This window comes from Dama dama, chromosome 15, assembly GCF_033118175.1.
Source record: "Dama dama isolate Ldn47 chromosome 15, ASM3311817v1, whole genome shotgun sequence".
NCBI lineage: Eukaryota > Metazoa > Chordata > Mammalia > Artiodactyla > Cervidae > Dama > Dama dama.
The window spans coordinates 6,054,267-6,079,424 of record NC_083695.1 but is presented as its reverse complement, the minus strand read 5'-3'; the positions used below and the strand labels follow the sequence as shown (position 1 = coordinate 6,079,424).

General features: G+C 37.7%; 1 protein-coding gene across 9 annotated transcripts in view; it reads left to right on the top strand.

Moving 5' to 3' along the window:
• Nucleotides 1-25,158, top strand: part of CHRM3 (cholinergic receptor muscarinic 3) — a 557,245-nt gene that overhangs the window by 38,860 nt on the left and 493,227 nt on the right. The window contains exon 1 of one of the 9 annotated variants that reach the window (XM_061161386.1): nt 5,217-5,386. The exons of the other annotated variants lie outside the window; for them this stretch is intronic. The gene's annotated coding sequence lies outside the window, so the exon portion shown is untranslated. Of the gene's footprint in view, nt 1-5,216; nt 5,387-25,158 lie in introns of those variants that run through there. 9 annotated transcript variants of the gene reach the window in all.

Genomic DNA, 25,158 nt, shown 5'->3' with positions numbered 1-25,158 from the left:
GAGAGATTGCAGAGATTCCTTCAATAGAATGAAGATGGATTTGAAACGAAAGGAGAGACCATGCAGATGAAGAGGAGGAAATAGATTTAAGAATGATGTAGGAGATTAAACCAAGAGTGCTTGGTAACCAGTGAGATAGTAAGGAATGGAGGATAATTGCCAATTTTCTAGATTGTGCAGGTGGGTGGATGATTGTCTCTAAAATGACAATACAAGCAGGGGTATGGGTTAAAGGAAGGTTTGAAGGGCAAGTGAGGTGGGTGAAGGAGATGGCTTAATTGGGGGCACGGTAATTTGAAGTTATTTCAGAATATTTAGATGGTGCTTTGAAATATGTGTGTATTTGGAGATTGGAAAGAGATTGGGTCCCAGTGAATTAAAATAATTACCATGTGGTGGTAATTAAAGATGAATGAGAATATGATGGGGTATTAGTCAGGATCCCAGCAGGAAACAGATGTCATACTCAAATGGGTAATTAAGGAGAATTTGATGAGAAGACTATTCATAAAGGTTATGGGAAGGATTAAGGAAACCGAGTTAGTGAACCGCACTGGGATTAGAAATAGGAGAGAGTCTTTACCACTCTTATGCCTGGAGGAGCCAAGGGAAGAACACGGACGAGTGGAAGCTGAATCTGTGGATGTGACTGCAGGAGAGAGTTGCCCAGTGGGACCTGTAGTGTCCTGAGGAGGAACACAGCCGCCGCCAGGTCTGGGCCCAGCAGGAAAAGAGCCTGGACACACCTGATGACCTCTCTCTCTTCCCACCCTCTGCCCTTTGGCTTCCCATTAGCCAAATCCTTAATGAAGCCCAAGGGCAGGCAAACACCTTGAGGCTCCACAGAGGAGCCTTGGGCACAGTGCAAGGTAGAGAAAAGTGGAGAGTGGGGTAGAGTGGACCTAGAATTGCAAGTGGAAAACAACCAATAAGATAATCCAGAGAGACTGATCCAGGACAGAACTCCTAGAGGCACCAACACTGAAGAGACTGGTAGAAGGAGGAGCCTGAGAAACAGCATCCAGAAAGACAAGATGCTAACCAGGATTGGGTCATTTTGCTGAAAGGAAGGAGAATGACCCAAGAAAGAGGAAACCGTTGTTACATACAAGTGAACAATCTAATAACAAAAGTCCAAAAAATGTCCAGAAAATTAGCCACCTAAGGTCCTTGGTGACTATTTTTACTTCACATTGTGATTTGCACAGACATGGTTAGGAAATTGGTGGTAGCCACAGGAACATATTTGTAAAACCCCATGTCTTGTTCTTGGGTCAGACGTGGAGAGAGGGATAGAAAGGTTGCCATCCTCAACAGTGGACCTCTCCCCCTCCAGTATCTCCTCTTCATGTGTGCCCCTGACTCTGCACACACACACAGTCTGAAAGGTACGTAAGGGGAGTGGAGTCATCATCACCTTGAGTCCACCATGACATTGTCCAGGAAAGGAAGGTGGCGGTAACTTCCAGCAACAAGAACAGAGTAGGTTACTCCTTTCAGAAGCCTCTTGGAGTCTGACAGTAGCAGATGTATGAGCAAGAGCTCAGTATGTTCTTATTTGACGTAAATGATTAGTAGTACTAGACCTGGTCTGGCATAGTCTGAGTAGACATTTCAGAGTGCAGAATATGACCTGGTTGTGACAAGGAGTTGGGAATCATTGCATGGGATGCTTTAAAGGAAAAAGGTAAAAGTCTTTGTGTTGAGTAGGCAATGTCAGGAAACTAGCATTTTGAAGTGTAAGTGACATGCGTATAGGGAAGGGCAACTGTACATAGAAAACATCCCCTGAAAATTTAAGTGAAGCAAAATAATGCTTAGATGCAGAAGCATTTAGTCATGAGAATACTTCAGGCGAAAATTGTTTTCTTCTTAACCTTTTTTGATATCTCACAAAGGATTTGTAACATTTGCCCTATATGTTTCTAGTTTATTTTTTAAATTACAAAGTATAACTTCATTAACAAAACAACTACACCAAAAATGTTAATATACCAACTTAGCCATCACTTTGATAAATTCCTTTTAAGACTGTTATTCTCTGTGCCACTTTTCTCTGTATACAGTTTTATATATAGTTTTCCTTCTTAGCTTTATATGATGGGCATTCTCTCTATTACTTTGTAGCATCATTTTTAGTGGCTGAATAATAGTCTGTCCAGAATTGTCTTAGTTTCCTCCGTGTTTCTGGGAGTTTGTGTTTTTCCATGTTTTCACATTTATCAGTGTGCTTAGTATGAGGTCTTTGTACCCAGATTTTCCCCCAAGTATTGGGTTGTTTCCTTAGGAAATCTTTTGGAATTCCTGAAATCAAATTACTATGAGCAGAAACATTGGGAGGAATCTTGATGCAATTTGCAGCTAGTTGATATTACTGTTTCTTAAGCTCACCTTTGGATAAATACAGTTTTAATTTCTTCAGCCCTTTGCTTCTCTAGCAGTTCCCTCAACTAAATAAACTTAGTGGTTTTTATTTTTGGAACTGTAGAATTCAAATGGTAGTAGCTCTGGGTAAGAGGGAAATTAACAAACTGACTTAAAAACTCATCATCCCTGTACAAGTTAAAGATTGAATAAGGTTTGAATACATGGTTCTTAAATCATTATCTGTGATTTATTTCCATCTAATTATGATTTGCTGTAACACTTCAAACTAGATTAAAAAGGCTAGCTGTGATCTTGTAATGATACCCGGTGTAACGTATGGTCTAAAGCCAGGATGTCATTGCTAACATACCATTTAATGGGTTTCACTCTCGCCCCAGTAAAAACTGCAGAGCTCATGCATGTGGCGCATATTTTTTGTGGTTTGCTCTTTTACATTTCTGAGATATGTGCTGAGTTTTCTTATCTGGTGTTTTTATTTGGCTAGTCTGATTACATTTTTCTTCTTTATGGATATAATTTTCTCCCCTACTTCTGTCAGTATTTTCTGCCCATCTTAATTATCATGAGTTTTTCTTACCATATTATGACAGTTCTTTTGAATTTTCCAAAACTACTTGCATGTGCATTCTGCCATCTTTCTACTTGTTAAGCTTATTAAACTTGTGAGTACAATTAAATATAATACAAGTTCAAATTATATAAATCATTTGATTAAGTAAATAAACACCCAGACACTCCTTTAAATATTTTTGCACTGTATAAAAATAGGTAAAATCTGTAATTTTACACATTTTTAAAAATTTTCACTTTTGATTCCAAGTTAAGTCAGTCACTTCGTCAAATACATAGACTTTCATAAACTCTCAAGAAATGCCACCGTGCATCAGTCTAAGATAGGTTCAACATTTACAAGATAATAGGTAGGTGTAGTGACCCGTCTTCTCTGGTGTCTCAGAGGGTAAAGAGTTTGCCTGTAATTCAGGAGACCTGGGTTCGATCCTTAAGTTGGGAAGATTCCTTGGTGACAGGAATGGATACCCATTCCAGTATTCTTGCCTGGATAATCCCATGGACAGAGGAGGCTCGCGGGCTACAGCCCATGGGATCAGAGTCCGACATGTCTGAGCAACTAACACCTTCAGTTTCAGGTATAGTGACCACTGAATACTGTTTGATTCATTGGTCAAAGTGATCAGAAGAAAACCATGTTCAACCAGCTTTTGGGAAAATACTGACACATGTAAACTTGGTAGACTCATTATTTTTATTGAGACTATTTTTAGAGCAGTCATAGGTTAACAGAAAAGTTGCAGAGAAGATGCAGACATTTTGCATATATCCCTGGCCCTGACACACATAGCCTTCACAAATTATCAACATCCTCCACCAGAGCAGCACGTGTTTTGCAACTGATGAACTGATATTGGCACATCACAATTACCCAAAGTCACATTATAGTTCACGTTATAGTTCACTTTTGGTGTTTATTGTACATTCTGTGGATTTGTACATGATGACGTTTATGCATCCGTATAGTATCACAGAATATTTTCACTACCCTAAAAATCATATGGGTTCTGTCTGTTTCATCTCTTTCCATCCCTTTAACTACTGGTAACCACTGATCTTTGAACTCTCTCTATAGTTTTGCCTTTTCCAGAATATTATATAGGTAGAATTATACAGTATGTAGCCTCTTCAGCTTGGCTTCTTTCATTAATGTACATTTAAGTTTCTTCTATGTGTTTTTATGACCTGACAGTTCATTTCTCTTTAATACTGAATAATAGTCCACTGTCTAGATGAACACAAGTTTATTGATCCATTCACCACCTGAAGAATATCTTGATTGCCTTCAAGTTTTGACAATTATGAATAAAACTGATATAAACCTCCAAGGTCTGTGTAGTCAAAGCTGTGGTTTTTCCAGTAGTCATGTATGGGAAAGTTGAACCATAAAGCAGGCTGAGTGCTGAAAAATTGATGCTTTCAAATTGTGGTGCTGGAGAAGACTCTTGAGATTTCCCTGGACTGCAGGGAAGTCAAACCAGTCAATCCTAAAGGAAATCAACCCTGAATATTCAATGGAAGGACAGAAGCTGAAGCTCCAATATTTTGGTGCTGATGCAAAGAGATGATTCATTGGAAAAGACCCTCCTACTGGGAAAGACTGAAGCAAAAAGAGAAGGGGGAGGCAGAGGATGAGATGGTTGGGTAACATCACCGCCTCGATAGACATGAACTTGAGCAAACTCTAGGAGATAGTGAAGGACAGGGATGCCTGGTGTGCTGCAGTCTATGGGGTCACAAAGAGTTGGACAACACTTAATGACTAAACAATAACAGCAAACCTCCATGGGCAGGTTTCTGTATGGACGTAAGTTTTCAGCTCCTTTGGGTAAATACCAAAAAGCATGATTGCCAGATTGCAGGGTAAGAATATGCTTAGTTTTGTGAGAAACTGCCAAACTGTCTTCCAAAACGGCTGTACCATTTTGTATTTCCACCAGCAGTGAATAGAGTTCCTATTGCCCCACATCTTCTTCAGTATTTGGTGCTGTCAGTGTTCCAAATTGTGGCCGTTCGAGAGTTGGACTATAAAGAAAGCTGAGCGCCAAAGAATTGATGCTTTTGAACTGTGGTGTTGGAGAAGACTCTTGAGAGTTCCTTGGACTGCAAGGAGATCAAACCAATCCATCCTAAAGGAAATCAGGCCTGAATATTCATTGGAAGGACTGATGTTGAAGCTGAAACTCCAATACTTTGGCCACCTGCTGTGAAGAACTGACTCATTGGAAAAGATTCTGATGCTGGGAAAAAGATTGAAGGCAGGGGGAGAAGGGGATGACAGAGGATGAGATGGTTGGATGGCATCACCAACTCGATGGACATGAGTTTCAGTAAGCTCCGGGAATTGGTGATGGACAAGGAGGCCTGGCATGCTGCAGTCCATGAGGTCACAGAGAGTTGGACATGACTGAGCAACTGAACTGAATGGGTATGGTGTTTTAATTTGCATTTCCTTGATAATTTACAATGACAGGGTAGACTCAATTTTATAAAACTCTTTCCATGCCTAAAATGACAAAGCTTTCTACCCTCCAGATACAAATGGACAAATGTGTGTCTGTATATTTCTTTAAATACACACACACACACACACATACACACATACACACATATATCAAACGGCTTATAGGAGTTTAGCTCCTTGATGCTTTCTTGTTAGCATTTTGTTTTTCAAACTGAATTGTAGCCTGGTACATTGATTTTTCTGTAATAGGTAAATTCATTGTAAGATAGGAGCTTTCAGAGCATAAGAGAAGAGTAGTTACTAAAGATATCTTACTTTGAATATTCAGTAAATAATAGAAAAGCATTTTCAACATATAGGACATCATTAACACGTGTTCCTTTTGGTTGATTTTGGAGTTTCTTTTAAACCAGTCTGGGCCTCTGATCCGTACGTTACAGTCTTGGGCCAAAGTTTTCACTGTGAATGATAGAATATGACTTTCACAATCCTTGCATATTGAAAAGGCTAATGAAATTAACTCATTTATTCTCTTGTCCACGAAATATTTATAGGCACCTACTATGCTTATAAAATGCTCTGGGGTATAAACTTAATTTACATAATAAATCTATGCAACCTAGTTTGTTTATCCTCTAAAATAAATTTATGAGGTTTATAAGGATCACATAACAGGTTTTTGTTCAATCAATCCTTCTCAGATTATCCAGTCTACTTCATTGATTTTCATTCTCAGGAAAAGGATTTTTAAAGTCTATAAAATAGTAATTAAAATGCCTGAGGATAAAACTAGGCATGCCAAATAATAAAATTAACAAGGTTCAGTGGATCTACAAGACACAATAGCCTCTTTAATAACAAGGAAATAAATATTATCCCTAAAAGGTACTGTGTGTGGATTTAGGTTGGAGCAAAAATAAACTCACAATTCAAGGTCAGGCCCTGCTTTTCAAGGAGAAAAACTTTCACTGTAAGTTCCCTGAGATTTCCTGACTTTCTCAAAATATGCTGTAGTTTAAAGTCAGGATAACATCAGTTACCACTTGAGTGCCTATGATTCATTTCCTTCATTTAGTGCTTGTTAAGTACTATGAGCTTCCCAGGTGGCCCAGTGGTAAAGAATCCACCTGCCAATGTAGGAGATGCAAGAAATGTAAGTTCAGGCCCTGGGTCAACAAGATCCCCTGGAGGAGGAAATGACAACTCACTCCAGTATTCTTGCCCAGAGAATCTCGTGGACCAGAGGAGCCTGGTGAGCCACAGTCCATGAGGTCGCAGTCAGACACGACTTAGCAACTAAACAGCAAATAAGATGCTTTAATGTTGAAGACCTAGGTTCAATCCCTGGGTCGGGAAGATCCCCTGGAGAAGGGAATGGCTACCCATTCCAGTATTCTTGCCTGGAGAATTCCATGGAAAGAGGAACCTGGCAGACTACAATCCAAGGGGTCACAAAGAGTTGGACATGACTGAGTGACTAACACTCAGAAGATCCTTTATGGATGATGGTTGTCAAGGGGTTTAGAGGGGGAAGGGGAAAAAGGTAAGTGAGAAGTTCAAATTCAGAACCTATCTGGAAGTGGTGTTTTAGTGATTATCGACTCAGTCATTCCAGAAGCAGTTTATCTCCTGGGAAAATCCTGGGAACATTGTGTTATTGGTTGATAACTTCTCAGGGGCATTAAATCAGCAGGTCTGTGCTTTGGTGATTTGACATGATAGATTTGAAAATGAATTCACCTTCTATATTTATATTGAAATATATTAATCCTCCTCTTTAGTCATCTGGGTTTCATTTGTGTTTAATCTTACCTAATTAGCTGCCACGACACTGCTGCTGCTGTTTGCTACCAGAAGAGTGAATGGGGGAAGTGCTTTGTATGTAAATTGTGAGCAGAGTCGCTTTTGTGAAAGTGAACAAATTTTGGCTTCCTCTGACCCCATGATAGGTCATGTTTAAGTGCTGTGCTAGGATGTCCACTTTATTTACTTAGAAAAGTTGGTTTTGATGTTCACTGTAAGAAGATGTGGTAAGATAAACAGCAGGATATGTATGAAAATGGAAGGCATGAAAATCAATTATGGTATAATTTAATATTCCAGTTTAGAAAGAAGATGTGTTTTCTTTGATACCACAGAAGTGAAAGAGAAACTCAAATCCAGTCAAATGCATTTTCTATCCAAAGACAATCTGTTAAATAGTACACAAATGTCACTCTCTCATTTGCTTTTTATTTCTGAATACTGGGGCTTCCCAGGGTATTATTCTGGGTCCTTTTATGAATTCAGGTTATTTACTGAATTCTGTCATCTTCTTTATCTTCTTCCACCTCACTCCGGGATACCTTAGCCCCAAACTTGACTTTATCAGTTAAGGCTTTTCAGCCAGCCTGGTGTTCTTGTCTTCGTCTGGATCAGTGTTCTCAACTGTCCAATTCATGGCTCCATCAGATGCTCCAAACCTCCACCTCAAACCCAGGACCCAAACTTAGCCCTCCGCAAAGATCAGATCCTCCATAGTCACCTCTATCATGGTCTCAGGGAATGAACTCAGAGACTCTAGTTGTTCAATTCAGAAAACTCAAATCAGCCTAAATTCCCTTGCTCTCACTACCCCCCTGAGGCCTTTAGTCATGCCTGTCCCGTTTCCTGAGCTTCACTAGCGGCTCAGATGATAAACAATCTGCCTGCAATGCAGGAAACCCAGGTTCGATACCAGGTCGGGAAGATCCCCTGGAAAGGGGAATGGCTGCTCAATCCAGTACTCTTGCCTGGAGAATTCCCTGGAAAGAAGAGCTTGTCAGTCTACAATCCATGGGGTCACACAGAGTCGGACACAACTGAGCGACTAAACACACACACACATGCACACACACAAATCCCATTTCGTAAATCTCTCTCTTATCCCTTCTCTTTATTTTAAAAGCACCTCTACGGCCTTAATTGAGGTTCTTCTTACTTTTTGCCTAAACAGATGCACTGAATCCTTAGATAGGCTTCACTTTTCCAACCTTTTCTACCTCTCCTCTTCCCCTGACTGTAAAACTTATGTTTTTTTGTAATTTATTTTTCATCAAAGGATAGTTGCTTTACAATATTATGCTGGTTTCTGCCATATATCAACATGAATCAGCCATAGGTATACATCTGTCCCCTCCTTCTTGAACCTCCCTCCCACCTCCCACCCCTCCCCACCCTTCTAGGTTGTTATAGAAAGCTTGTTTTCAAAGATCACAGTCTGATCAAATAATTTCTTTGTTTAAACTGTTTCACTGGGTTCCCATCAGTTATACTTGAGCCTTAATAATGCCAGGTAACTTTCTGCACCCTTATCTCTAAACAAGTCTCTTAGTAGCTGGGCGGGCATGTCCTATTTCTTCTTCCTGGAGGGCCATTTCTTGCTGTGTTTGCCTAGTTAATTCCTAGTCCTCTTTCCTTAAGATAAACACCATCTTCTCTTCGTTACTTCCCAAGACCCTCCATCTACATAAGAGTATAGTTACTATGCTGCCCTTCTATATTCCAGGAACATTTTGTTTCTGCCTCTTGTAATCTACCACATATCCCATGTGTTTATGTGATAATCTTGTCTGTTTCATCAAATATATAGTAACGGTTTTGAGAGCAGGAACTGTGTCTTATTTGCCACGGTCTTCCTGGGAATGGGCGTATTCGGTGTAAGTCAACAAGTATTTATTGAGCGCCTACTGTTTGCTTGGCACTGAGTGCTTGTAACACATCAATGAAAAAAACAAAAAAATCCCTGCATACATGAGTTTATGTTTTGGCTTGTAACATTTGCTTGGTATCAAGAGAAAAAGGAGAGAGAGAGAGAGAACAGAGAAAGAAGGAAGGAAGCAGGCTTTGAGATGAAATGTGATTGAAATTGCTTTGAAAGGAAACAATAATCGATATTTTTGGTTGAGAATTTGAGATATCCAAATATCAGTCTGTGGAAAAGGAAGTAGACCTCTTGAGATCTCGTGTTTTTTTCCTTCTCATTCTGGCTGCCACTTTATGACTTTTTTATAGGACTTTACTGCCTATGGAGGGCAGTATTGTTCCCATTCTTTCCTATTGGTAAATGTTTTGTAAAACTTAAAGAAAGTCATATGAACAGTTTTAATTTTTTAGAAATTAAAACAAATCTAGTTAGTAATACTCAGTGCTTTTAAGGATGCCATAAACAGTTTCCCCATTATTGTTGATGGAATTGCCACTTGATATTATCCCAAGGAAACCCTGAGTGAATACATGAATGAATGTTTGTACTTGCAGCCTTCCTGTAAATCAGTATCTGAGGTAGGCATTTGGAAGTTTCGTGTTTATTTTGGTAAATGTCCATATATTTTAAAATATGCTTAGCTATTTTTCATGCTTTATAGATAATGTCTAGAGGTAGTGAATTCCAGCATGTTTCTTCCGTGCCTGGATTTAATGTTGAATTCAAATATACATTTGATTTTCCTGGAAATAATTTTATAGCCTTTTTTCCCCCCAATATTTCCATAGGGTGATATTTTGTACTGCCAGAGCTTTATAGAAAACATTGTAAGGAAGATCATATCTCTTTTGAGAATTAAAGATATGTGGCATTTAAAAAAATAATTTTGAAAGATACTCTAGTTATGAGACAGATTTTTAAAAATGAATCTGTATATACATATGTGTGTATGCATGCTCATGGGCACATAAAAGGGAGAGGGAGGAAAATCTTGGCTATTTAGCTTAGAATTTTAAAAGGCAGTAGGAAAGGATAAATAAGATATGGTACATATACAATGGGGTATTACTCAGCCATAAAAAGAAACAAAATTGGGTCATTTGTAGAGACGTGGATGGATCTAGAGATTGTCATACAGAGTGAAAGAAGTCAGAGAAAAACAAATGTCATGTATTAATGCATATATGTGGAATTTAGAAAAATGGTATAGATGATCTTATTTATGAAACAGAAATAGAGACACAGAGGTAGAGAACAAATATATGGATGCCACAGGGGTTAAAGGGGGTGGTGGGAGGAATTAGGAAATTGGACTTGACACCTACACACTATAGATAGTGTATATAAAACAGGTAACTAATGAGAACCTACTATATACAGCACAGAAAACTCTGCTTAATGCACTGTGGTGACCTAATTGGGAAGGAAATTCAAAACGGAGAGGATATATGTTTACATTAGGCCGATTCATTTTTCTGTACAGTGGAAACTAACAAAACATTGTAAAGCAACTATACTATGATATAATTAATTTAGAAGTAAATACCTAAATAAAAGGCAGTGAGATGATTTGGAAAAATTTTCTTGAAGTTTTCTAGCAGGTTGTAAACATATTATTTTAAAAGATAACCCCTTTCAACTAGTCACAGCATCTGTGGACTGGCAATTCTGAGGGACTCCAGCTGCTTGGAATTTGGAGGTTCCAGAGGGACAGTTGGTCTTGAGTGATGGGGGTGGAGGCACCAGCAGGAACACGTGCTTCCCCATCGTAAGCAGCGCTGTGGGTCCCGAGAGGCTCTCACTAGACCGTCATGAACTGAGCGCGCAGGTGGCCCCGTCCCGGGCAGTCCAGTGGCGTGTTCAGTCTGGAGATGACACAGTTTTCTTTTTTTATTATTTATTTTTAATTGAAGGAGAATTGCTTTACAGGTTTGTACCAGGCATCACTATGAATCAGCCGTAGGTTTACCCGTGTTCCCTCCTTTTGGAGTCTCCCTCCCACCTTCCTCCCCATCCCACCTCTCCAGATTGTTACCAAGCCCTGGTTTGAGTTCCTTGAGCCATTCAGCAAATTCCCATTGGTTATCTATTTTGCATATGGTTATGCATGCTTCCGTGTTACTTTCTCCATACATCCCAGCCTCTCCTTCCTCCCCCCACCCCAGCAATGTCCACAAGTCTGTTCTCTATGTCTGTGTGGAGACGACACAGTTTTATTTGTTCCTTTGTATCTACTGCTATTTTCTTCCCTCTATCTTACCCACCTGTCCAAACCAGCCAGGAGATAGTCCCTTGCTGTTGCTTTGATTGAAAGCAAAAGAGCTTTATGAATTCCTCTCTCCATTCATTGTGTTCAAATACTTTTTCTATGTGGTGTTTCTTGCCACTTTCTCTTTCAAAGCTTTCACAAGTGAAAACCTCCAAGAAATGGTTACTTTTTCTTGGGCGAACATATGAATTTTAGCAGCAAGGCAGGGTTTCATCTTCATGCCTTCCCCCCGCCCCCCCCCGCCCCCAGCACCCTCTCAGATAAAACCCAGACTTGAATGTTGCTTTTATTCTGTCTTTATTGGAAGTTATTCTTTCACCTGTTTTTGATTTGATCTTATCATCAAGGAAGACCCCCATGAAGTGACCCCTCATGGGATTTCCAGTTCCAGACCCTGAGAATGGCTCATCAGGCACCACATAGCTCACACAGGAACTCAGCTGTTCTGTTAATAAGTGGGCTCACATAATCTATAATCCATGAGTAATAAATGCACATTTTAATTTCTGTCTCAGTGTAATTCTTGATGCCTCATTCAGATCTTTGAGATAGCACCATCGTCTCTGCTCTGGGACACTGCTTCTCCCCACCCCCGGCGGTCTTGGGAATCTCTGGGATTGTGGGAGTATGAATAGCCTTTCTGATTGGACCACTGAAGTGGCAGAAGATGAAAACTGACAAAAGAGGAAAAAGAGTCCAAAAAGTTCAGTGAAACAACTCAGGGAGTCTGAGCCCAGAATCTGAAACTAGAGAGCACAGATAGCATTTTTTCTCTGGTACTAAAAGTACAAAGTATTTTATCTGTTTAAGATGAAAATTGGAAGCATTTTTGAATGATTCTTATAAATTTCCGAGGCCTTATGTTCCCAGTGCTTTGCTTCCTGACTACCTGCGCTCTGACTGGGGACATCAAAATAGAGAATGGAGGAACCAACATGGTGTAGGTCACAAGGAATAGAAACAGCAGATAAAACCATAGATCTTAAAGCCGATTAATGACTAATTCACTGTACTTCTTCAGCCATAAGCATGTTGCATTTTAAAATATACCAAAACATATTAAAGTTCTCCCCTAAACCATCCTGCATGATGTTATATTTTAAGTACATTTACACTTATTTCTACCCTACGATGTTTCTTAATAGTTAAGAAAGATGTACTCTCTCAAATTATAGCAGAAGTCTTGAGATACAAAACTTATAAAAGTTACAGATAGTGCAGATTTTTGACACATGCATACACACACAGATATATTCAAGTAAAGTCAATTCTGTACTTTCAAATTTATATCCAGTTGAAAATGGAGCTGCCCTTTATAAAATAACTAATAAAGAAAAAACCAAAATTCTGCTTTGATTTGCTCAAGCTGAACAGGGCATTATGCTGTTTATCTTGGCAGGCTGACCCTGGTGGAGTCTGATTATTTGTATTTTACTGTAATACACCAAAGTTTGTCATATAAGCTCCTTCTTGTAGATTATCTATATGGCTTGGAGTCATAGTGAACCTGTAGTTACGATGAATTTGATAGAGCCGTTCTGTCAGTCACAATAGTGACTCAATATTTGAGATACAGAAAGCTTTTCTGAGCTACAAAAGGTTTAAAAGAGCTACATGTTAAAAGAGATAATGGGTATTTTTGTGAAGGTGGTTCTTTTTTTTTTTTTTTTTAATTTAATTTTATTTTATTTTTATTATTATTATTATTTTTTTTCCAGTGGGTTTTGTCGGGATTGGGAATACATGTAAATCCATGGCTGATTCATATCAATGTGAAGGTGGTTCTTGTAAAGAACATTGAGACTTTCTGATTGTGTGCAATCTAACACATAGTTATTTTACAGTATACTATTTTTCAGTAGTGATGGGCTTCTGAAACCTATTCCAGAATTCTGATAGACCCTAAGCAAAAGGTTGCCCAAGTGTGCACCATTCATCAAAGAATAAAAAATCCAAACCAGCAGAACTTAGGATCTCTGGAAACAAAGAATGTCTCGTATGGAATCGAAGTACAACCCTGACTATAATGAACAATATTGACCTTCCTTCTAAAGAGTTGTGTAATTCAAGCCTAGCTTATTATCTGATTTCTTAAATAGTTGTTCACTTAAATAGTTAGCATAATGCTGTGCCTCTTGGCATACTTAGTGTTAAAATTTAGATTCAGACAAATTAGTGGCAGTTAAAGGGGACTTCCCCGGTGGCTCAGACAGCGAAGAATCTGCCCGCAGTGCAGGAGACCCGGGTTCGATCCCTGGGTCAGGAAGATCCCTTGGAGAAGGGAATGGCAACCCACTCTAGTAGTCTTGCCTGGAAAATGTCATGGATAGAGGAGCCTGGTGGGCTATACTCCATGGGGTCGCAAAGAGTTGGACATGACTGAGTGACTAACACTTTCATTGAAAAGGCACATGGCCCTAGGTAGCCCAGCAATTCCATAGAAGGCCATTAGATAATGGTTCATGAAAATACAGTTTTGAAACATATTCCTTGGGTCTGTGTTGGATTTGAACTCCTGAGTTGTAGGTAGTCAGGTCAAGATTGATGGGTGTCTTCTAAAACCTAAATCTAAATGGCTTTGCAGATGTTAATAGCAACACTAGGACTTTGTAGCTTTTTATATTTAGTCATTTGCCTAAAAATGTAAATGTATTGAGGAAGGAGAAGTGTTATAAGCAATTGTGGTTTTTCTGAAGACAGTAACTGCTCGGGGGCTGGGACCAGAGCTTTGATTGGTAGTGACCAGCACCAGAACACTAGGCACCTGGACAGGAAGGACAGGAAAGTGAAAAATTAAAATTGGGCACACAGAAAGATAAGAGAGGACTTGTTGCACAAATTCTAATTGTTTGTTTTTCTTAGAATAATGGAGAAGGCAATCAACCCACGTACTATTCAGAGTTGATCTTAAAGATATCCAAGTTATTGATGTGCCTTTAAACATAGATCTCATTATTGTATTATGAGCTCCTATACTCATTTCGATATCATTATGCCAAGGTCTTCGCGCCTAAGTGGTGCAGACTGGGAATGTCTATGACACTGGGGCTTTCAGTCCAGAAAAAGTTCCCTAGGGAGCAAAAGGCAGTCATTGTGTCTTCAACTGGGGCAAGGTATCAGCCTGTTAGATTTTAACAAGAAGATGGTGTGAGGACGTTTAAAAGATAAACGTCACTATAAAGCCAAGAGTTTGGTAGGTTTGGACATGAGTGAAAAGTGAAGAAGCAAGTTCTTAAAACTGAGTGGCAAGGGAAAGAAAAGAGAACAGGAGGAGACCAGAAAATCCTGGTTGCTGGTCTCAGACAATGTGTGTATCCTGTTTAGGAGAAATACTGGCCTTGAGGATGGGACTAACTCTGTATGCATGTGTTAAATTATTCCAATGCGGAGGTTTGAAGAACATAAGGCATTTTTATCATTAAAGTGATGTTTAAAGTGTCAGAGTATCTCATAGTCATATTAATACTTATTTGAATGTATAATTTTTTGTCAGAGAGTTTGTCAGAGAATAGGTCTCACTTCTCTGTTGTCCTTTAGCCCATTAATAAATGTATCCCTTAGAATAATGCTAAAACAGCACAATCCGTAAAGAGTATCTAATTAAATCATTTCTTAATCCTTGCCTGGAAACTTGTAATATTAGCTCAGACATCTTTATGGTTAAACTCCATCAAGAGTTCAGTCTCCCCTGGGTGACTGAATTTGCATTTACTCTTTGTAAGGCAGACGTTACTGTGGGTGATGATTCTCTTTGACAGTCATTCCATGGCTGAGCACTCTGAGTATTGACAGCTAAATTTATAAACCAACAGATTGAGGACAGAAAAGGAAAAATAAGCAAAAATAAATTCTCTTGATAGTGATCATTAACTAGTGGAAAGGTTTATAAAGTTTCCCCAAATTATTGGTTATTATTTTAAGCACGCATCATCATTTGCTGATGAATAGATCTGAAATGGAAACAAAATGTGAAAGAACATTTATAATTGGAAAAATTATTAGAGCTGTTGGTTCCTAGCCAAGTTAAGCAGAAGTAAGACAAAACGAAAAAGGAAGCAAAACCACAACCATTACCTAAATCGGAGCTAGTTTTCATGCTTTTCTGTGTCGTTCTAAGTAAGGCCTTGGATACTTGTATGTTTCGTCAGTATCTCTAAGATATTTTAAAATCGTTTATCCCTATAAAAAGTCAGAGGAGTGAGCTGACATTTCTCTTGCTTCTTTTTCATTCAGAACTTCAGTGTTTCTCTACATTTGAGCAGAATGGAATCACAAATGGAGGGTAGAAGAATTAGTAGATTTATGAGTGGGCATATTTGTCTGCAAACCAGATTGGCTTTCAAATGTAGCAGAGAGGCATGGACACTAAATGGACCAAACCAGTTGCCAGAACATTTTTAAAAGATTCATAGACAGTGGAAATGTTAAGTTGTATGTGACCTGTGATGAAATAAAGCAATGAAGATGCCTTCAAGTAAGTCCCTGGGGGAGACTAGGAAAGGCTTTGCCCGGTTGTTGAAGTTCTTCCTTATTTTTCATAGTTGTAATTAATAATTTTAAGTAAGACAAAATTCCTCTTTAATTCTTGCCCTGACCAGTTTATTTATAAAACTGTTTGTGTGTGAAAGAATCCATACATTTCTCATTAGCTGAACTCAGGTTACTGTGCTCAGATGAAGAACTTTCAAATCCTCAAGAACAAACACTTAAGAAAATTAAGGTAAAACTTCAAATATATCATTTATGTTATTAGCATATGGTGCTATATGAATTTCATTGTATACCTGGAAAAGAGGTACCCCATACACTAATTGTCAAAGTGTATATGTATATGTGTGTGTATTTTATCAAATGCTTCCTTTCACATAACAGAGTTGTCTCAGATTGTATGTCATTTAGCATTTAAGGCATTAAATGCATGTTAGTTCTTAATGCAGGTGTGGATAGAAATGACTTTTTTCTTTCTTTCTGTGTTCTTGAGGTTAATGAATTTTCCAGGTTGAGAGGTACAGACTGTTTCTGGAAACAAATATGTCTGCAGCAAGAACTGACTTGGGAGAGAAAAATCAAAATACTCATTCCCTACTTAGAACTTGTGTAGTTTCTTTTCTGGTGAATTCTCTGTGCCAACTGCCTGTCTCTACCCAACAGTGGGCTACACAAGTCCTTTGGCTACATTTTTACTCAAGGCTGAGATTTTTTTAAATGTATTTACAAATAAGGATAAAATGTCAGTTTAATAGATGGGTATCTTTAACATTTTCATTTGATTGTGCTAAGTACTATTGCTTGATGGTTTTATGTGTTTAATTTATTGTGAGATAACAAAGCTTACTTTATTTAATAGTGAATTTCAAAAGTCTGAGGTAATTGTTCTCACTTATAAAAATGTTTGTTTGAAGTGTATTTACAATATTTTTCTCCTCCCATATGTGACTTGCAGCTTTTGGTGTTTGTAGGGAGATGAAAGTCTTTTATGGAAGAGTCATGTATTTGAGGAATAATCTGATGATTGCATAATTTGTCATGAGTCATATAGTCTCCTAATATAGTACCAAAGTGAATATTTCTTACTGAAGTCTTCAGCAGCTGACTAAGGAGAGCTTCTTTTTGTAGAATACAGATATAAAGTTGCTACCAGGTTTTCTAAATAAATAATTATGAGAACATCAAGTCTGGAAAAATTGCAGTAAACTACATTTATGTAATCACCAATGAAGTTGGAATTTCAAAGATCACATCAAAGTGTGAGGAAGAACAGCTGCCAGGATAAGATTTGGGGGCTTTTTAAGTTGACTGTGACATCAAAAGCTGTATATAGTAAATGCAGAGTACTTCATTGCCAAGAAATGCTTTGGCGGTGAAAATGTCAAGAAAACCATTTTTCTTTGTTTGAGTGTTAGTCATATAATATTTTGACTCGTTAAAGGTGGATATGCCCCAGGTTGGTCCAGTAGAAACTTCAGTCATCACAGAGAATTTTAGAGTAAAAGAAGAATCAATTAAACATTTGTGGAGGTCTTCCTTTTTTCTTAATTCTATCACTTGAGCTCTTTCATGTAAAATACATGTTTCACATTTTATAGTTCAGAAAATCATTCTACATTTACTATTATGTAATGCCTACCAAAAAAATAGCTTATGAAATGTTCAGTTTTAACACATTGTCAGAGATGTACCACAACATAGGCTGTTTCTGCAACCCCTCCCACCCCCCAGTCAGTAATGGCACTCGTGACCTTTGATACCAGGTACATCATATGTATGTCGTCTTCAGTTCTTAGAAGAACACTTCAGCTTACTTATTAATATTCTTGCTTCACTGATGAGTTTTAAAAAGGCCTTAGACTGATTATGGGTCTTCCTGCAAGAGTTGCACAATTCATATGTACCAGAGAAAATATGAAAGCCCATTATATTTTAGCTCAATCTGGCTCCTATGTATTTTTAATTCTAAAAAAGAAAAAATAAGATGAAAAGATTTAAATAAAACACAGATTCTACTGGGAAAAACGAGTCCTACAAAGATAAATAAGACATTTTACAGTGTAATAGGAGAGACAGACATTTCATACACAACTGTAATAAAAAGAATGTTTTGAATAAATGTAGGCGGAATATAAAATACTGGGGATTCATAAAAGAGGAAGCAATTAATTTGTCCTGGAACGTATAAGAAAGACTTCATTAGAGGCCCTGATGGGCGAGCTGAGATCTGAAAGGTGGGTAGACCTTTGTCAGGGAGAGAGGTCAGTGTGGGGAATAAATAGGGAGGAAGATGGAAGACTGGAAGGGTGGATTGGAACTAGATCAGGGAATGCCTGGAATGCCATGCTGAAAAGTCTGTGTTCAATTCAGTTGCTGTCAGAGAATCTAGGGGAGGGGAGGATCAACGGAATGATAGAGTAACTCTAATGAAAGAATGTAATGTATTTTAGATGAAGAAAAAGATAATTCAGAGAGAATAGAGAATATTGCATATTTCCCAGTGGCATAGAGGAAGTACCTGAACTAAGAGAGTGGGAGTAGAAAGGGTGGAGAGCCTGTCTAAGGTAAAAGGATTGGGTTGGATGATTATTTCTTTGATGACGACTTACTTGTAGGGGCACATGGAAAGAGAGAGGATGATACTGAGGTCTCTGGTGTTACTAACAGGGAGGATGGGAAGTTCTGAAGGTTTAGGGCATGGAGGATGATTTCATTTTGTGCAGCCATCCAGCAAATTTAGCACTGAGATGATGATTGACACTGGAGGTGGTGTCTTCATGAGGGATAATCCAATTGTAATGTGGAAGAATATGTGCAAATTGGAGAAGCTGAACCGTAGAGACATGAAATAATGATTTTTCAGAAATGTGTCTAGCTTGGCAAAGGAGAAAGAATGAAGACCCAGGTGATGTTAGCATGTCTAATACTAACAATGCTAGTGATCATAGCTAAGAGTTTCTGAGCTCTTCTAGGGACCAGGCATTGCCCTAAATGTTTCTCCTTTTCCTCCTCATTGTACTCTCATGAAAGAGATGGTGTTACTAGTTTCTTTCTACGCAAGGAAGGAAAAAAGACACATAGAACATAAGGAAAAGTGATACCCTTATACCAGTCATGTTTCAAGACTAAGGCATCTGAATTTAGGAGTGAGGATATGGATTCACAGCAGGAGCTGAAATGTCATTAATATTTCATAGCATTTTACATACACCTTTATTTTATAATTGCTAGTGGACAGGGTGGCCATCCTCTAAGACTTAGGGTGGAGGTATAAGTTTGGTGATTGTTCTCTAATACCTCTTCATTAGAAAAGCAGACTATTTAAGGTAGATTTCTGACTCTTTCCAAGATTGTTATTAATATGTAAGTGTGATTAAGAATAAAATGTTTAGTGACCAAATTAATATTTATAAAAGTGATTAGAACAGCTTAATAAGAAGTCAATAACATTAACTGTTATTATTAGCATTCTCATTCATCTTTTCATCCATCTGTAGTGCAAGTAAATATGGAGTGCTGTTTTCTAAGCACTGGGGAATTGAGATGAAAGACAGAGCCTGCCATTAGGGAACAGTTCAAAGGGGAGGAAAACCAAAGCTGCCAACTACAAAGTGTACTGATTCGTTAAAAAGTTTTTAAAAATTGAGTTAATTATCGAGCATCTTAAGTGGCATGTGATTTTTTTTTCTAAGCCTTGAAGACAACAGAAATAACAAAGACAAATAGAATTGAATGCCTTTGTATTTATAACTTTTATACCAAATGAAAAATCAAATTAGGAGCTGATTAAACTGTGAATATAAGTTGTAGCAAATTTAAAAAAGGGAAACTACTGTTTGTAGTATACAATGGCATCAATTAAATGTTAAGAAATTAGTAATCATCTCATAGATAAGTGATCAAGTATATGACTTAACCATTTGCTGAAGAGTAACAGCATGTCTAAACAAGGACACAGATACCACAACTTAAGCATGAGCTAGCTCTCCTTTGTAGATTAGACACAAATTTTTAAGACATTTTCAGTGACTGTTTAATATGCAGTGAAGTGAATTTTGTAAAATGTGGTTTTTCCACATTTTACAAAATTTATTTAAATAGAATCTATTCATCAGTATGTGTGTACGTAATCAATTTCATCACCAACTTAAAATTGATTAGCACTTAAAAATACTCACTAAAGAAATTCACTTTGATGTTTCAGAATAACTTGTAAGTTAGATGGGGCTGGTAATGTATTTTTGTTTTCAGAGATTAAAAAAAGAGGGATTCATGACTGCCCAACATTAAAAATATTATTTTAGAACAAGTCTTAAAAACTTTATACAAAAAAAGAAAGATGTAAACAAGGATTAGTAAGTAAAAGTAGTTTTTCAAAGTTTCTATACATATTTTCTTTAAAATTTCCAAGACTTTGGAGAGAAGGGGGACGGGGAGGGGAGGGGGGCAGAGATAAAAATGCATGCAAGTTTTTCCTTCAAGAGCAACTGGGTCCCAGGAAAACAAACACAGCATTTGCACAATTTTAATCCTTTATAGTAGGAGCTTTTGGTTCAAACAGGAAAGGAGAGTCTTAAATTTGGAATCAAATTATCAAGGCATCTTTGGCATTGACATTATGAATTAGAGTGTTTTTCTTGGCCTCCACGCCCTTTTTAGTATCTTGGTATTTGGCTGGATTTGGTGTCCTCATTAAGTGCCAGACTCATGCAAGCCACACTGGTGGGTGAAGACCCCACCCCACACCTTGTCCTTGAGAAAACACACACTTAGGTCAGACAGACCTGGATTCCAGTCTGGATTCTGCCATGTCACCATTACAAGGTCTTGGGTGAATGACTCCAGCTCTCTAAGCCTCAGTGTCCTTGTTTTTATACTACAGGTTCTTTATAAAGTGAATGAGGGGAATTAAATGAAACACCACGGGAAAAGATTTAGCAAAATGTCCAACACATAATAAATGCTCAAGAAATATGTCCCTCCTGAATGAGCTGATGTCAGGGTGTGGTTCACTCTGCTGTTGATTCTGAGAGGTAGATACAGTGTTCCTGTATAATTCACTTTCTGTCAGAGTCTTGAGTTTTAGCCAAATTGTTAACTTTGTTTTTAAACTACTCACACATAAAATAACATACTTGGCAAGTTATTAATATATTAGGTTAGAGTCTAGCATATATTTCATTAAAAGATATCTCAAACTTAGTGAATTATTTTTCCAAGAAATGATATGTAATATTCTGAACTTTAGGTAGAAATAATTGATTTTTTTTTAGAACGTGAACACTTTATCACATTTGTAGCAAATATTTAGCCCAGTGTTACCTCACATGAGATTGCTAAATTGCTTAACAGTTGAAATAAATGTTCCTTACTAAACGTTCAAAATGATATATCAACAGACTTACCATGACTAAAATACTGCTGTTGTTACAAGATAATGTTAAAAGAAGATAGAAGTATTGATAATAACCATTACTATAAAACACAAAGTAATTTTACTTTACGCAAATAGTTAACTTTTTTCAATCTGGTTGTAAATCAGCTAAACCATGAAAGGGATACTAGAAGGTGGACTATATGTGACAAGATTTAGACCAAAATTCTCCATGGGTCAGTACTAGGAATTGAGAGCCTTTCTACATTTAAAATAATCTGTTCCGTGAGTCTTCAGTATCACAAAGTATAAAGCCGAAGAAAATCAGATTATTTTCAACTAGAGGATGAACACTGAGGCTTCCATTTGATTTTTAACACAACGGCTCTGTTTATTATAACCGTTTGTTACCATAAAAGTATAAACTGAAAGGTAGCAATGATGGCTGAGTGTAATATATTACATTAAATAAACTTGTCCCATGCGCAGTGCAGGGAAAGCTCTGTTTACATTACAGTAAGCTGTTTTCTGCTGCATTTACAATTCTGCTGGGCAAGTAAATTAAGAGGGCTTATGACAGCTCAATTTACTTTATCTGGTCAACCCTCCAAGACATTATTAGTATAATTTTAGAATATTTAATTCTATTCAGTTATTTAGTGATGCAACACCAACAAAGTTTTTTTGTTGTTATTGGTGTTTTTTTAAGGAAAGAATGTGTTAGCTGATCATTTAGAAAAAAGGACAAAAGAAAATTACTGAACAATACAAGCCAACAGACACCAGATTTGCAAAGGAAGTGAATATAAATGTCACTATATGAGTTTGAAGGAGACTTGAAAAACAGAAAGATGTGTAAACATATAAAAATAATTTTTCGTTGTGAAGTGATTGGCCTCCAACTAATAAAAAAAAAAAAAAATAATAATTTTTCATACTCCTCCCCAGGAGTTGATTGAAGTTTCAACTTTGGTTTATCCCAGGGCAAAAATGGAGGAGTTGAAGGGAGGTGTGGAATTTGCAGATAGTTCTGAATTCTGTTCTGTGTGAAGTCCACTAGATACCAGGACAAAAAATTTAGTTCATTACAGTGTTTATTTCACCGGACTTAATTTCCTCAGCTTTCTGGTATTTAGGATGAATTATTACTTTCTGGTGTGTGTGTTTGTGTCTGTGTAATTGTAGCAGAAAGAAGCAGGACAGCAACATGGAGTGAAAGGAGCTGTGGGTTTGGGTTAGAAGATCTAAATTCAGTTACCTGCTCAGCCGTGTGTCCGGTAGGTGACCACTTACGCTAAGTAAATTATCGGAGGCTTAGTTAAGGCTCTCAAATTCTGTAAACTCAAAATTAAATGAGAAATATGAGTGCTCTGGTCATGTTAATCACATAGAGACTTTTAGAAGTTACACCTTTTGTGCCTTTTTAAGCCAGTCTTCTTTACATTTCCATCGAGTCAAATAGATCCCACGCGTCCTAAGCATCTCATGGTTCTGCGTTTGTATGAGCTGTTCCCTTTGTCTAGAATGCTTTTCCCCTCCTCCTCACCCAGTTGAGAGTTTTATCTTTGTGACCATCTTAAATTCCCCTTCTACTCTAAAGCTTTTCTCTAAGATACTTTAAATTATCTCTTCTTTTGTTTTAAAAATATATACTGCTTCTAACAGATTTACAGACATACAAAACAAATTACCGAAAGGGAGGAGAGGAGGGGCAAATTAAGAGTATGGGATTAACAGATACAAACTACTATACGTAAAATAGGTAAGCAACAAGAATTTATTGTATAGAACATGAAATTATATTCAGTGTCTTGTAATAACCTATAACAGAATGTAGTCTGAAAAAACATAACTGGATCACTGTTGTACACCTGAAACGAACACAATATTATGTCATACTTCAATTAATATATATATATATATATATACTGATTCTAAAATTAATATAAAAACATAGTATAAAAATATAGAAATGGAAAAGTAAAATAAATAACAACCACAACTCCATAATATGAATCATTCATACAAATTATTAGCCATTCACTTCTTCAGGGAATGTGCCCAACCCAGAGACCGATCCCAAACCTTCTGCATTGCAAGCAAAATCTTTACTGAGAGAAGACCTTCTTCCAATTTAACTTTGTCCGAACCTATTCTTCCCCTCCAAAAAGCAAGCAGATATAACAGCAACAACAAAACCAACTTGGGAACTTACATACTTTGATTTTTCTCTTCTCCACTTAATGTGAGATCATGTGCATTTAAAAGATACCTTTCAGTATTCTTAGAAAGCATAAATTAAAACATTTAAAATATTTTCTTAATAGCCCATCACATAGGTAGAGCATAATTAATGTAAGAGTTCCTCTCTTGTTGGCCATCAAAGTATTTAAAGTATTTTGCTTTTATAAACAAAGCATTCTTGTGCACATCTAATACTATTTCTGTAGGACATATTCCTAGAAAAAGAATTCCTGGGCTTGTGCATTTCTAATAGTTCGGAAATATCTTGCCAAATGGGCCCCTAGTGAGATTGCATCATTTTGCATTTCTGCCAGCCCTGAGCGCAGTGCCTCTTTTCCCGAGCTCTTCCTGTGAGGGCAGCACTCATCACGCTGCATTGTAATGATTTAGTACTTGTCACTCTTGCTCCCTAGACTATTTACTTCCACGTGGCAGAAGCTGTATCTTTCTTACTTTGAATCCTAGGGTCTAGCACATAGCCGGCCTTGGAAGAGAAGGACCAAGTTAAAATCTACAGAATGAATTCTGCTTTACCAGTTTTGATTTCTAAACTATTCGCCCTGTGTTCCTCTGAGCTGATTTGTTTATTTATTTTTGGCTATCCTGGGTCTTAGTTGCTGTGTGGGCTTTTCTCTAGTTGTGGTGTGCAAGCTTCTCACTGCGGTGGCTTCTCTTGTTGCAGAGCATGGACTTAGGGCTTGTGGACTCAATGCTTACAGCTCCTAGGCTCTAGGTCATAGGCTTAAAAATTGCTCAGAGGCATGTGGGGATTAAACCAGTGTCTCTGGCATTGGCAGGCGGATTCTTTACCACTGAGCAACCAGGGAAGCCCTAAGTTGATTCTTAATTGTTAAAGATATTAAGAGAATATGAAATTCTGCCATTTCTGCCACTTTACTGAAAAAACCCTGTGATTTCAGTGCTAATTTTAGGGCTGACTTTGTTCTAACCTGCGACAAATTTCCTCTCTCACATGGTATTAGGGACTTCCCTGGTGTTCCAGTTGGTTAGGACCTAGCTTCCACTGCAGGGAACATGGGTTTGATCCCTGGTTGGGGAACTGAGATCCTGCATGCCATGTGGCACAGCCAAAGAACAAACAAAAAAACCCAAGCATAGTGTTAATTGTGTCGAGAATAAATATGGTCCTGAAAAGTGAAAGTGAGTTTGTATCTATCCCACTTTTGATTATGAGTATTTAGAAAGCGTCGTGAATCTGTATGGAAAAAGTCTTATTTGAAAAGATAAATACTTTTTTTTTTTTTTTTTACTATGTATGGGAGTTCAATGTTGCTGGTGTAATTTTCCTAGGTTACTCAGGTTTGTAAATGCCCACACTGCTTATATTCATTCTGTATCATGTGAAATTGTAAAAGGTTGATAATTTGTCTTTGGTTAGGTGTGTCTCCTTAAATCCTTTAATCATTCTTCTCAAGCCAGTATTGAGGTATTACTCATAAAATAGAACATTTGTGGATCTGATTATAAAAATCACATCATAGTGGTGAATGGGATGTGGTGAATGGGTAATAGCTGGGGTCAGGGTTCAAGTGTCAGTGCTCAGGGGCTTTGTATATTATCTGCTCAGTAGGTGCTCATTTGGAGGAAGCACACCTTAGCCATCTGAATTTGAAGTA